The sequence below is a fragment of the Hippocampus guttulatus genome, chromosome 7 (genome assembly GCF_054856545.1).
Source record: "Hippocampus guttulatus isolate MCC_2025c chromosome 7, RoL_Hgut_1.0, whole genome shotgun sequence".
Lineage (NCBI taxonomy): Eukaryota > Metazoa > Chordata > Actinopteri > Syngnathiformes > Syngnathidae > Hippocampus > Hippocampus guttulatus.
The window spans coordinates 7,591,924-7,606,182 of NC_141267.1; the positions used below are offsets into that span (position 1 = coordinate 7,591,924).

Sequence of the window (14,259 nt, forward strand, 5' to 3'; positions counted from 1 at the left end):
TTCATCCACCCATCCATCCATCCATCCATTTTTAACACCACTTCTCCAACACAGCAGTAGTCTCAAACTTATTTTAAGCCAATTTGGCGTTATGTCTCCCCTCGGAGGGCCGTTATGACAGTGAAACCACAAAATTATTACTTGTACACAACAAATTAATAGATGACTAGTTTTCAGATTAGTCAAGTTAATTATAATAGTTTGTTCAATTATTGTTCAAACTGAACATTATTTATTTCACATTACAATTTAACATTTCGGGACAGATTTTAGCAAGTTGACTCACATGATTTGCTTTCGTGGGCCACATAAAATGACCTGGCGGGCCAGATCTGGCCCCCAGGTCTCGAGTCTGACACCTGTGCTGTACAGGGTCGCGGAGACTATCCCAGCTGACTTTGGGCGAAAGGCGGACGACAATCTAAACTGGTCGCCAGTCAGTCGTAGCGCATGCATAGAGACGAACAACCATTCACACCCACATTCACACCGTCACTGAGTTGGAAGCCACGCTGCCTGCACGCAAGTCCGGCGATTGTACCACTACACCATCAGCAACTCCCACAAAAAATATTTCTAATAGCAATTGTATGTATCACAGCGGGTCTGAACTAATCCCAGGGTTCTTCTAAAAAAGAAAGAAAATGACAAAAAAGGTTCAGACTGCAAAATTACAATCCAACATACAATTGCCACCCTAAAAAAAATAAAATAAATTCTAATGTGAATTTGCACCCAATTGTCAACTTTCACAAGTACCGTCTCCGAAACATTATTACATTTAACATTAAAATGCATGCAGTATTCACTGCATTTGAAATACCAAAGAATAAAGCCTCTCCCAAAAACAACAAAACTGCTTCACACCTTTCTGATTACTCGATAATTCGATGGAATTTTCAGTAGAATGCTCGACCAACAAAACATTTGCTAGCTGCTGTCCACCGTTTCTTCTCGTTTTCGAGCCCATTGTTTTAAAGCATTATGCTTACCCTCTTCACCATTTGCATCTGAACGATAACATTGGCTGACTGGTGCCATGCATGATTGGTCTGTCTTTTTATTTACCGTGTGCATATATTTACTGGAAACAATGGTAATGAAGGCCAGAAAACATCACCATAAATCCTCCCCCAACCCCCCCCCCCCCCCCCAAAAGGTTGCACTGGTGAAAATACAACATCAAAATAATAGGTCTCAGTTCGCGTAGAAAAGCGTCCGAGTCGGGATGCGGGCCAAGGTTTGCCTGCTGAGGACCTCTGGTTTCAGCAATACTAGAAAGTGCATGCAATTTCTTTTTCATATTTTAAAACATATTTCAATAAACTCCTCATCTCAGTTGCCAGTAAAGCTCGTTTGCACTGACAAATAATTGTTGACAAATTTCCAATACAGCTACATCACTCTCCAAAAAGACAAAAACAAGAGAGGATGAAAGCAGTTGAACCAGAGATCCTGCCTCCTACAGACATAAGATTAATATTAATGAGACATGCTGTCCCCCCCACCCCCTTCCGCAGCCGTTCTTCCCCTGAGTTGATTTGAACATGAAAAACCTAAAAAGCGAAAATTCCAGGAGTTGCGTATCACAGTTTGACCCTGCAGCCACGCAGCAGACACAAACCATGACAGACTCGCGGTTCAAAGCAGGCAGGAGCTGCTTTCATCAGGGAATCCTGGTGTTTTTTCCTTACAGTGTGACACCACCAGCCCATGCCATCTGCCTTTTTCTCAAATCAGAATTTCAAGATGCGTCCTAACCGTGTGTTGTTTTTCAATGGGCTTCAGAATTGAGGCCTGGCATCACACGGACTTATGCTTCCATGCCGCTTGCTTACTGCTGTTTACAATCAAGCCGCGAACTGTGCTCCAATGTTAAATATTCACCGTTAAACTGTCAAGCCAGAACTAGTCGGGCACCCAGCCAGGCATACACTTTGGAGTCACTGTGCATTCTACAAACCAAAAGTATGGTTCTAAATCCATTCAGCGTATTTCTCCCCCCACCCCCGCCCCCCATGCACCCACTTCCTGAAGTAGTACTTCATTAAAGTCATTCTCCTCCCTTCTTAACTTGCACTTACTTTACCCTGAACACCAAGCACACATACAGAAGTAAATTAACACACACACACACATTCATATACTGTTTTCACCTCTGCTCTACATCTGAGCACGCTGCTGCTGCCTCCCCATGCCTGCCTTCAGATGTAAAATATTTTTATTCTGTGCCCCAATACCACACGAGCAAAGGTCTCTCATCCTTGGCTTGGCAGGACTTCTGACAGACAGCCGGCAGCGCCATACAAGCCTAACCCCTGCTGCTGCTGCTTCCTGCTGCTCAGAGGGAGTCAGGCTGCCTGCCTCCCATTGACTGAGGGCCAGGCTGGGCAGAGAGGAGGAGGCCGAGTGGTGGCCGCGGGTAGCAAAGACCCCCAAGGAGAGGAGGGCTGAGACTGGGCAGGACAGACAGAGCATCAAGAAAAAAAGAAAAAAAAACTCTACGTAGACTACAGACAATGTGGGAAAGGTTGCAAAAGAAAGTGAGCAGACTGAGGGGGTGAGAGAGAGAGAGAGGGGGTGAGAGAGAGAGAGAGAGAGAGAGAGAGAGAGAGAGAGAGAGAGAGAGAGAGAGAGAGAGAGAGAGAGAGAGAGAGAGAGAGAGAGAGAGAGAGAGAGAGAGAGAGAGAGAGCGCGCTGGGATTTGCCCAAATCTGTAAGTGAATTTGTATGCGCGTCATTGATTCCCAACCATGGTGTCACGGCACGGTATGCGTCGAAAGATCATCTGTGAATTTTGTGAACCATTCCACCGCTGAAGAAGAGTGGAGTGACTTGTTATGATGAAAAAAAAAACGTTTTAATTGCTTGCATACTAATATTAGTGCTTGCCCACCAGTCACGTGATTTTTATGAGCCATTTATTTTCAAAAATATCTCTGAAAGGCAGCGGCTCAGATTTAGGCTATATGGCGGTCAAAATTCAATTGATTAATCGACAACGAATGGATTATCAAATTAATCGACCAATATTTTGATATTTGAGGACTGGTCATCACTTAGAGCAGCGTTCTCAAATTTACGGCCCAAGGGCTATTTATGGCCCGCAGGACAATATTTTGCGTAGCAATGATGCTAATGCTGTAGCTTGGATCATAAAATCAGTATTATTAGTGTTTGTCATGTCCGACCCTGTGATTGACGTATCGTATATTGGTAATCATGGTAACAAAGTTGCTTGCATTGGAAAATCAAAAAGAACTTTGGCAACACGTCTTGTGACCGTTTACAAATGCTTACAATTGTCTGCAAACACTTGCCACTGTTACTAAAACAATGCATGCACAAGGAACTATTCAAAGTTGTATCTGAGAAGTGAAACGGTTTGCGAACATGTTTGCAACCTTTGACGAACCCTGGCAAAACCTCATATTTGCTGCGTTCGCAAGCATTTGCCGCTCATCTCGACAAATACAATCAGTGATTAATAACTACATTTTCAGTCATACAAGGTAGTGGCACTTCAGAGAATTTCGATTGATACAATTTGGAAAACAAACTAGACCCACAACTGGGAATCCTAACGGACTCATGATGATTAAGACACTCTTCTTCCATTTTCAATACCCGCAGGCCCCAAGGCCTCAGGTCAAACTGAGAATCTGCTGTGACTCAAAGTGCAACCATAGTAAAATGAGGAAGGGGGTGATTTGTCCCCTGCCCCAAGATGACAGTGTGAAGAAAGAAAGGCTTTTTTTTTAATAAAAAATTAATTGTGTGTCAGGCTTGCACAAGAAATTAGTTGGAAATCCTTCAAGAAATTCCAGGCTCCCTTGAAAGTGAACTATTTCTGAGAACTGCGCCTGTGCAACCTTTGGCAGAAAGCCATTCCAAATAAAAGAAGTCATGCAGCAAAACACTCAAACATGCTCAAAATATTTTTGTCAGAATTTCAAAGCATTTGGAGATTTATCATTATTGTCGAAGTCTAGTCATATTTTATTTGTCTAGTTGTAACTTCAGAATCACAGGGTCGGACATGACAAACACTAGCACAATACAGCATGTTTAAGACAGGCAACTCCTCTTGACTGCTTCACCACATATCTATCCGGAAGTGTTTCATTGTGTTACTATGTACAATGACATCTTACTGTAAGCCAGTGCTTCTCAATTATTTTCTGTCATGCCCCCCCCCAGAAAGAAGAAAACATCTCGCCCCCTCCCCCCACGTGTGCGACTATAAATAGTATAATCTGTCTTTAAAATTGTTAAAAGTACACCTCTGCATTACACTGTGTTCTTATTAACCGATAAGAGAATAAAAAAGAGAATATGGACCACTATTTATTTATATGATAAACATTTTCCATTAACTAAAGTCTCCAAAAAGTATAAAGACCCAAGTAAGCCATGGATAACGAAAGGCATAGAAAACGCATGTAAAAAGAAAAACAATTTATATAAATTGTTTTTAAAATTGAGAACTGAAGAAGCAGAAAAAAAATATAAGACCTATAAAAATAAACTAGTAAATATTATAAGAACCAGTAAAAGAGATCATTATCATGCACTATTAGAGCAGAATAAAAGTAACACACAAGAAATATGGAAGATACTTAACCAAGTAATCAGAAATAGTCCTAAAAAAATGTATTATCCAGAGTATTTTATCAAAGGCAAAAATACTATTTTGGAAAAAACTGCAGAAATAGCAACTGAATTTAATGAGTATTTTGTCAACATCGGCAGTAACCTAGCAAAACAAATTCCTGATCCAACAAACTTGTTTGAAATAGATAGATATGTAGAAAAAAACTCCTCCACGATGTTCCTTACTGCTGTAAAACAAGAAGTATCAAATATTATAAAAACTTTTAAAAATAAAAAGTCAACTGATTGCTTTAATATTGACATGACAATAATAAAGCAGATTATAGAATATGTAGTGCGACCTTTCACGCACATATGCAACCTGTCATTCAAAGCTGGTATCTTTCCATCAAAAATGAAAATTGCTAAAGTTATTCCAATCTATAAAAGTGGAGAAAGACATCGGTTTACAAATTATAGACCAATATCACTACTACCACAATTTTCAAAAATATTAGAAAAACTATTTTCTCGCAGACTTGATAGCTTTATACAAAAGCATGCGCTGTTAAGTGAGAATCAATATGGCTTCAGGGAAAAACGGACCACCTCAATGGCAGTTATGGAGTTTGTGGAAGCATTAGCCACTAATATAGACAACAAAGAATTTACTGTTGGGGTTTTCCTAGATCTAAAAAAAGCTTTTGACACAATAGATCACAGTATATTATTGAAAAAACTAGAAAGATATGGCATTAGAGGTGTAGCTTATAAATGGATAAAAAGTTATTTAGAAAACAGATATCAGTACGTGCAACTCAACAATAAAAAAACAAATCAACTAAAAATCACTCACGGAGTTCCTCAGGGGTCAGTGCTTGGTCCAAAACTATTCATCTTATATATAAATGATATCTGCAAGGTCTAAAAACAATTTAAATGTGTCCTATTTGCTGATGATACAACTTTCTACTGTTCTGGAATAAATCTGAAACAGCTCCTGACAACCGTAGAAAACGAATTAAACAAATTAAAAAACTGGTTCGACAGAAATAAATTGTCACTTAACCTGAAAAAATCGAAGTTAATTGTTTTTGGCACAAGACCAATCAAACACCAAGCTAAAATTATGGTAAACTCAATTGAGATAGAAAGAGCGTATGAAACCAAGTTTCTCGGATTAGTAATAGACTCAAAACTATGCTGGAAGCCACATATCGATAACGTAAAAAGAAAAATAGCCAAAACCGTAGGGATCCTCTACAAAACCAAGGAAGTGCTAAATAAGAGATCTTTGTACACATTATACACTTCATTATTATTACCATATATGACCTACTGTGTGGAAATATGGGGAAATGCCTGCAAAACAAACACACTCCCTATTCTCAACCTACAAAAAAAAGCAATTCGAATTATTAATAGATCAAAATATACGGAACCCACAAATCCACTATTTATCAAATTAAATACGATGAAATTTTATGACCTGGTTGACTTTAAAATCGCCCAATTAATGTACAAAGCACACAATAACCTGCTCTGCCAAAACATTCAGAAGTTTTTCGAAATTCGAGAAAGCAGCTATGATTTAAGAGGTACCAATTTATTCAAAAAACTCAAAACAAGAACAAACATCAAGCAAAGAAGTGTATCTATCAAAGGTGTTAATCTGTGGAATAATCTCGAAACGGACCTGAAAATGAGTAAATCGCTTGCTGAGTTCAAAAACAAATTCAAAAAAATAGTACAAACAACCTACATCAATCAGAGTTAAAATGATAAATTCAAAACATTAAATATAATGATAAATCAGAACTAAGTTGATAAATAGAGAAAGGTATATAAATATCCATTATGAATACAAGAGAAAATTGACACAAGAGTGTCAGGGTGTGGAAGTATATAATCCCGATACAAACCAAAAGTTGTAAAAATATCACGGTTAAGGGTAAAGTATGAGCCTTAATGGAGACTTCTTTCTTCTTACTTTTTTCTTTTCTGATTGATATAAAAATGATTTATTAGATACAATCACATAACGGGGTAGGACTAGATAAGTTTTTTACTTCTTCCTACTCCCTTGAACATAATAACTGTGTTGTATGAAGATTGATTTCTTTCTTTTTTTATCTACCTTATTTTCTGTCAAATTATTACTGTATATATGTTTTATGTTCAATAAACAAACCAAACCAAACCAACTATTTGAGAAACACTGCTGTAAGCTATCCTGAGACAACTCGTCATTTATTTGAACAAAGCTATGCCATACTATCGCTCTGCGCGAGAATGCTAAAGGCACACGCGCATGCACTGCTTCCAGCTGTTTAGCTGCTGCTTCTTCTTGTCCAGAGTCAGCTGTGCTTAAAACATGCTTTTGAGCTCAAAATCTCATTTTAGGTACTTCTAATTGTGGCACAAATCTAGTGCCACGCTGTAGTCTCTGCCCAAAACATGCACAATACTGGCATTAGGGTTTGGTTCCTGATTTTTTTTTTCTACTGAACTTTTTATCAAAGGCATTTTCGACTGATATTGATCACGTCTATCGCAATATATATCAAAATTGAATTTGCACCCAGCCCTAATATAGGCCTACATGTGGATAAAATTATATATAAAACAGACTTAGGCAAAATGGCTGCTGGTTAGACATTCTACCAATCTATCAAATATCACTGATCGAATCCGACTTTTGACATCCATGCTCCTTATAAGGTTATTGAACTTTACAAGAAAGTAATGCTTCAATTTACAGGATTTGCTATTTTTGAAGATTTGAGCACTTTAAGACATTTTCTTGACAACTAGCAAAATCATTTTCGAGACGGATTTTATATATATATATATATATATATATATATATATATATACTGTATATATAGGTTTGGGTTTTTTTTGCAGGTACATTATGGTAACAACAGATGGCATGGCAACAAAGAACCTGGCAGAGGATATGGATTAAGTTAAAAGGTCTCTGAACTTCATGCCAGAGGATCTTTAGCAATGTGGCAAAACAACAGGTGGGGCACCTTTCTCTAATTGAGGTAGTGCGACAATCGAAAGCTGTGTTCAAAGAGAAGGATAAGAAGATTGAAGAGCTAGAAAGAAGAGCGGATGATTTGGAACAATACATAAGAATGGATGATAACCCCCCGCACCCATGCTCAGATCAGAGCAGGCAACAATATAATAAAATAAAAGACATTTCGAAAGGACAAATATAGCTGCCTGCCAGACCTTGCTGTTAAAAAAAACAACAACAAAAAAACCAAAATGTCATCATTCGTTTTGTGAGTAGAAATAATAATAATAATACATTTTATTTATAAGCGCCTTTCAAAACACTCAAGGACACTTTACAATTCAGGAATAAGAACAATAAAACCACTGATAAAATTATGAATAATAAAAGATTAATTTAAACTGAGTATGTGATTATGAATAGGTGGGTTTTGAAATGGGATTTGAATGTGGGAAGAGAATCAATATTTCGGATGTTGGGTGGAAGTGAGTTACAGAGTTTGGGGGCAGAGCGGCTGAAAGCTCTGTACCCCATCGTGCTCAGACGGGCAGAGGGTACACAGAAAGCATAAAATTGAGGTGTGAACGCTTTCTAAAAAAACCTAAGAGCACAGGAGTATACGTATATCAATGAACAGCTCACAAAGAGAAATGCTGAAACTGCATGACAAGTAAGAATTCTGAAGAGAGGGAAGCACATTCAAGACACCTGGACAAGAAACTGTAAAGTAATGGCAAGATTGAATTTTCTAATCCACTTATCCTCACGAGGGTCACAGGTGTGCTGGGGTCTATGCCAGGGCAGTAAGCGGGGGACACCCTGAACTGGTTGCCAGCCAATCGCAGGGCACACATAGACGAACTACCATCCGCGCTTACACTTACAACAAGGGACAATTTAGAGTGTTCCATAAACCTGCCGTGCAAGTTTTTTGGAATGTGAGGGGAAACCGGAGTACCCAGAGAAAAACCAAACAGGCCCGGGGAGAACATGCAAACTCCACATCGGAAGACCACAGTTGGAATCGAACCCTGCAACTCTGCACTGTGATGCGGATGTGCTAACGTGTCGCCCTTTGCGCTGCCCCCAGAATATCCATGAATTTTGAAATGTATAAATCAGGATGATTGTATTGTATTGTATTGTAAGACAACATATTCTGCACGATAAATACACAGTCCAGTTATAATTGGAAAGAAAAAGAAAAAAGAAGCTAATCCCATGAGCCCTGATCTTTGGTTTCAAGAGCAACAAAAACATGATAATCTCAGATCATCACAAAAATCTCAATAAAATATCGTGAAAGGGATAAAGGAAGACGTGGAGGCAGACAGGAGGAAATGTCGCCAGCTCTTTACAGCGGGACTGGACAAAGCAGCCTGTCAAAAACAGATACTTTCAGACTAATTTACAGCATTGTGCTCCAAATTCCACATGAAACATGAAGGCCCCGTTTGCGGTGAGGCTGAACCAAACGCCCACAGCACACCAACTCATAAAAAACCCTCTCCTTCCTTCTGTTTCAATGTGTTCATGAGTGGAAAATTCATTTTGCTTTCGTCTCATCTCATGACAAATACATCCCGTCATTGCCACTGATGTAGTGTTTACAGTGGCACCCAGCATCTTGTAATCATTTGGTGAAAGTGGATTTGTATTCTTGGGAGATTGTTTTTTTTTCCCTGGTGGGTAATCAAAAGCGATGGAAAGGGACAAGGGACAACTGAAGAGTGATCTAAAATCCAAATTGATGATACTGCGTGAACGCTGTCGTCCCACTGTTGTTTGAATTATGCCAATTTGGCTTTGGCAGAACACAGCAGCATTTCCCTCAGTTTCTACTGACCGCAAGCAACACGAACATGATGAACAACAGCATCTTATGTTAAGTTTAATGAGCATCGGGAACGAGTGCCAGAAATACAGCAATCTTTGCAGTGCAAACCCCGTTTCTCTGTTTTTTTGATGACAAACTCTGACCATCGCCAGCAACCAATGACAGGCGCTAGAGTCTAGCCTCAAAGGAACGATTTTGTTGTCATGGAGCAATATCGCCTTTTTTTTCTTTTGCAATGAGTAAAACAAAATCTACATATATACAGAATCTAAACCTGGGGGGCCCAACCAGTCGACTGCGATCGACCGGTAGTCTGCGAATTGGTTTCGAGTCGATCGCGGGGGTGGTTCTAGGGGAAAATAGATGAAAATAAAGTATGAGAGTGTGTGCGTGTGTGTGAGTGATTAATATTCTATATTTTTTGTTATTGCACAGTGTACCCTAAGCATCCTCTCAGTTTCACTTTCACAAAAAAGTGCTTAAAAAATAAAATAATACAATAAAGGTCACCTTTAAACTACGGCGGCATGTGACTTGCATCACCGGAAGTCAGCAGTATGCACTTGCAGCTTGCGATTAGCGCTGTTGCCATATATCTTTTTTCAGTTTTATTATTCTCATTCAAAGTTTGTTATTCGTACAATTCACAGATGGCACTGACAAAGAATGGGAATCTGCAGTGCCAGGAGAATTTTTTTTTTAAATGATACATGTGAGCTACGACAGTGACGACGTTGCACTGAAGACGCTGCCAAAGTGCGTCCCATGCTGCCACGTCAGGTCTGGACTCAGGTCAGCACTGATTCCTTTTTACAAACTCACAAGCTCTTGTATCTACGTTATTTTCCTGTTTCGTTTGTGTTCTGGGCCGTTATGGCTGTTGCAGGGATGGCAATGGCTAGTGATGAAAAAAGCAGAAAGGGGCGTGGCCTGGACGGGGCGACCAATCACAACAAGCAAGACATCATACACGTCCAATCGCAGGACTGTTTCCAATCGGAAGATGGAAAGACTGATCGGGAGAGCTTGTGAAAACTCGACGATAAGGTACCTGACCCCCCTAAAATTTTCTCAACGGATTTAGACGATTCACAAAAATGATCAATTTAAGAAATAAAACAGCGGATTTCCGCGTATCTGCGGAAAATTGCCATCCCTGCTGTTGCTCATCATGGCATGCATGTGTACGCATACACACACGCACGTGCGGTAGCGGGTCGATATTTGGTCAAAAAAGGTTGGCCACCCCTGATTTTAACACATCATCCCTTAAACTAATCCATTATATACCATGGGTTCACACCTCTAAGGCATATAATACATAGTTACATATAGTTATAGTTTGATGATACAGGACTTCAAAAATGAATAGATTTGGAAAATATTGCATCGAAGAGACTGTGTGGTCATGACAGAAAATGACCCAGCAGCACTCAAACTATTTCATTAACTTCAAACAAGGTCCAAGGTCGGTATTTTTGGTGCTTGCATGTCTTTGTAGTCCTGCGGAATATCAGTGAGCCGGTATGAAAAGGCATCAGTTCCACGGCGATGTTAAAAATGTTCACGGAACACAAGGGGCTGCAAGGCATCGTCTTATTTGAATGCTTGAAACATCCGCGACCCTTCCATACTGAAGAAGAAAGAGAGAGATGCACAATTATTGAGGAAGAGGGGCCGTTTCAAGGGAGCCTAAGAAGCTGCTTGAATAGCACTCTCATTGCCAAAGACCTTACTCTAAACTTTAACCGTACAGAGACGGAAAAGGAAAGAGGGTTTTAAATTGTTCTGGGAAAGGCAACAACCACATGTAATATGTAAATGCTTCATTTTGAATCTGAACCATTTGGAAAGTTGGAACACCAAGGATGCATAAACCTTGCGGTGGTCCTTTGCCAGCATCAGTTCTGTGCAATGCCTGGCCATGGTCTTTGACATCATCCAAGAGATGGTGTTAAATGTAGCTCAAAATGGCCTAAGGACGCATCTCCAAATATGCTTTGTGAAAGTAGGGAGCTAATATTTTTGTTTTAGATTTTTAAAACTATATATAAATGTGGGCAAAAATTAAGTTCAAGTGGTCAGATGACAAATGTCTCATCTAATCCTCAACACAGTAGAGTGACTGGCTCCAGGGCTAAAACGGGAACTTCTGAGGAAACAGAGAGAATTGGTGAATTCCATTACACTTAATCACTGCTATGGGTCCAGCATGCAGATTTCTCCACACCAAGAGTGGAAATTTTGGTCTAACCCAAAACAGTAAAACACTTTAAGGCAGAGCTGACACTACAACTGCATGGTTTTGTCAAATACAGAATAGACCAAAAACTTTAAAAAAGAGGAAAAAAATAACCGTGACCCAGTCTTTCTCCTGAAAAAAAAATTTCTAGTCAGCATCCCTACCAATAATATACAAGAATTTGACTAATTTTGATAGCTCTTCTTTCCATGTGCTTTTTTTAAGCTATGTTTAAAAAGGGGGGGAAACGCTGTTGCACGCATCTTCTAGTATGGTTAATCTTAATAATATTCTCTCAAAACCATTTTGTTCTGGCTGAACCTTTAAAAAGGAACAGGCTGATACAAACATTTGGCAGCCATTGTCGTTCATCCGGTTCATGACAACACTCCTTGACAGTCAACTTCACTGAGCCGGCCAGTGTTCATGACGACCCGGGAAGACTGAAGCTTGTACAGAGCCTTTGACGATGATCAAATGTGGCAACGCAGAAGTGGGTAATTATAAGGTCAACAAGGTATGTCAGTTCCCACTCACCCTTTGCTGAATCATCCCCCTCTAGCATTGCCAAATGTGATGGTATAAATGCTGAAATCTTTAGTGGAGAACAGCAACATGAATACCATTTTCAAGCATTTGACTTCATACTTGAAAGCAATTGTTCCCAACTGTCGTGACTATCAAACCAATAACCAATTCTTAAACACAGCGGGCCACCACCCCTCGTTGGGAATAAGGAACGAGCACAACGAGAGAATACCTGTGAATAACGGATGCTTGACTTAAAGTGATTATAATCGCCTATATTAATAGTGCCACAAGCTATGATTCCAAAACCATTTCAAACAAGTATATCTTCAAATATTGCTGTGCCCTTAATTATATAGCAGAGCTATAGCTTTGCACACATGCATACCATGTGCAGTACCTGTACATACATGCAAACAACTCTGACAGCGATGAATTACTGTCACAGTGCAGTCTGGTGTAAAACAATGAACATTTAACTGCCCAGCAAAGCGCAAGAGTTACATCGATGATGGTGAAAGGAATGAGAACTTGATAGGATAAAGTAAAAATCGGCACCCACCTGCCAAATTGGTCCATACCAAAAAAAATAAATAAAAAAATAAAAATAAATAAAGCCTCTCTCGGTATGCATGCAGATACAGTTTTGCAGATGCCTTATATGTATCAGCAACAATTTATAAAGCGCAAATGTGTAAAACCGCTGAAGGCAACAGAACCTTAGACCACCTCGACATTGACACCCCTTTTGTTTTTTCCCTTTCAACAGATACACAGTATGGTTTTATTATGCTGCCAGCACTGCTTGGTGACAACATGGTCGAAGGAAAAAACAAAAACACACGGATTCTGATCTGACCATCCTTATTCATCTTGCATGGCCACAAAGCGGATATCCAATATATAACCGACGATTAAAAAGGCCACAAATCCAACTTGGTGGGGAAAATGCATTTCTCTCTCCACAAAAATGCATTTCTCTCTCCGAGATACACAGGGTGCACCCCACCTCTTGTCGGATGGGATAGGTGCCATCTTGAAAATAGAAAAAAACAATTAAGAAAGTTATGGAAGTTTCAACCTCAGATACAACCATAAAAGGTAATCCCTAAAATCTCGGCCGCCACTGACTTTAAATGAAGACGCTGGCCGGGAATTTGTGCATTTTTATTGCTTTTAAACAGTTATAACTTCCATAATATTTGTCACAGTGAAACATTACTTCTTGCATTGGGATCATCTTTAAAAGATGTGTCTGATAATGCAGATTTCATGTCAATCAATTCATCTTTGAAATTACCCACAAACATATTCAAATTTAAATTAGATATGTTCAGGTTCATCCGGACATTACAAACAATTTTCAGTGTTTCAGCTCTGTACAACACCACATCCATCCATCCATCCATCCGTCTTCTGAGCCACTTTATCCTCACAAGAACGGCCCGGTGGTCCAGTACCAGGTTCAATTCCAGCTTCGGCCTCCCTGTGTGGAGTTTGCATGTTCTCCCCAGGCCTGTGTGGGTTTTCTCCGGGTACTCCGGTTTCCTCCCACATTCCAAAAACATGCATGGCAGACTGATTGAACACTCCAAATTGTCCCTAGGTGTGAGTGTGAGCATGGATGGTTGTTCGTCTGTGTGTGCCTTGCGATTGGCTGGCAACCGGTTCAGGGTGTACCCCGCCTACTGCCCGAAGACAGCTGGAATGGGCTCCGGCGTGCCCCGCGACCCTTGTGAGGATAAATCCATCCATCCATTTTCCGATTAGTAAGCGAGGGACACCCTGAATCGGTTGCCAGCCAATCCCAACACCACAATGGATTTGAAATGAAATTATCAAGATGTGATTTAAGTGCAGACTTAGAGCTGTAAATGTAGGTATTTACATCCAAATCAGGTCATCAGTGTAGGAATTACGACATTCTCTATATGTGGTTCCAACTTTTTCAGGACTAAACGTAAGTGGACAAACTAACATGAATCAGATTGTGTCACTTTTCAACTTTATTGTTGCAACTTGTTTATTTAG

General features: G+C 39.8%; 1 protein-coding gene across 1 annotated transcript in view; it reads right to left on the bottom strand.

The window, feature by feature from the left end:
- The window catches only part of nek7 (NIMA-related kinase 7), a 74,876-nt gene that overhangs the window by 59,499 nt on the left and 1,118 nt on the right, over nt 1–14,259 (bottom strand). The window lies entirely within an intron of this gene.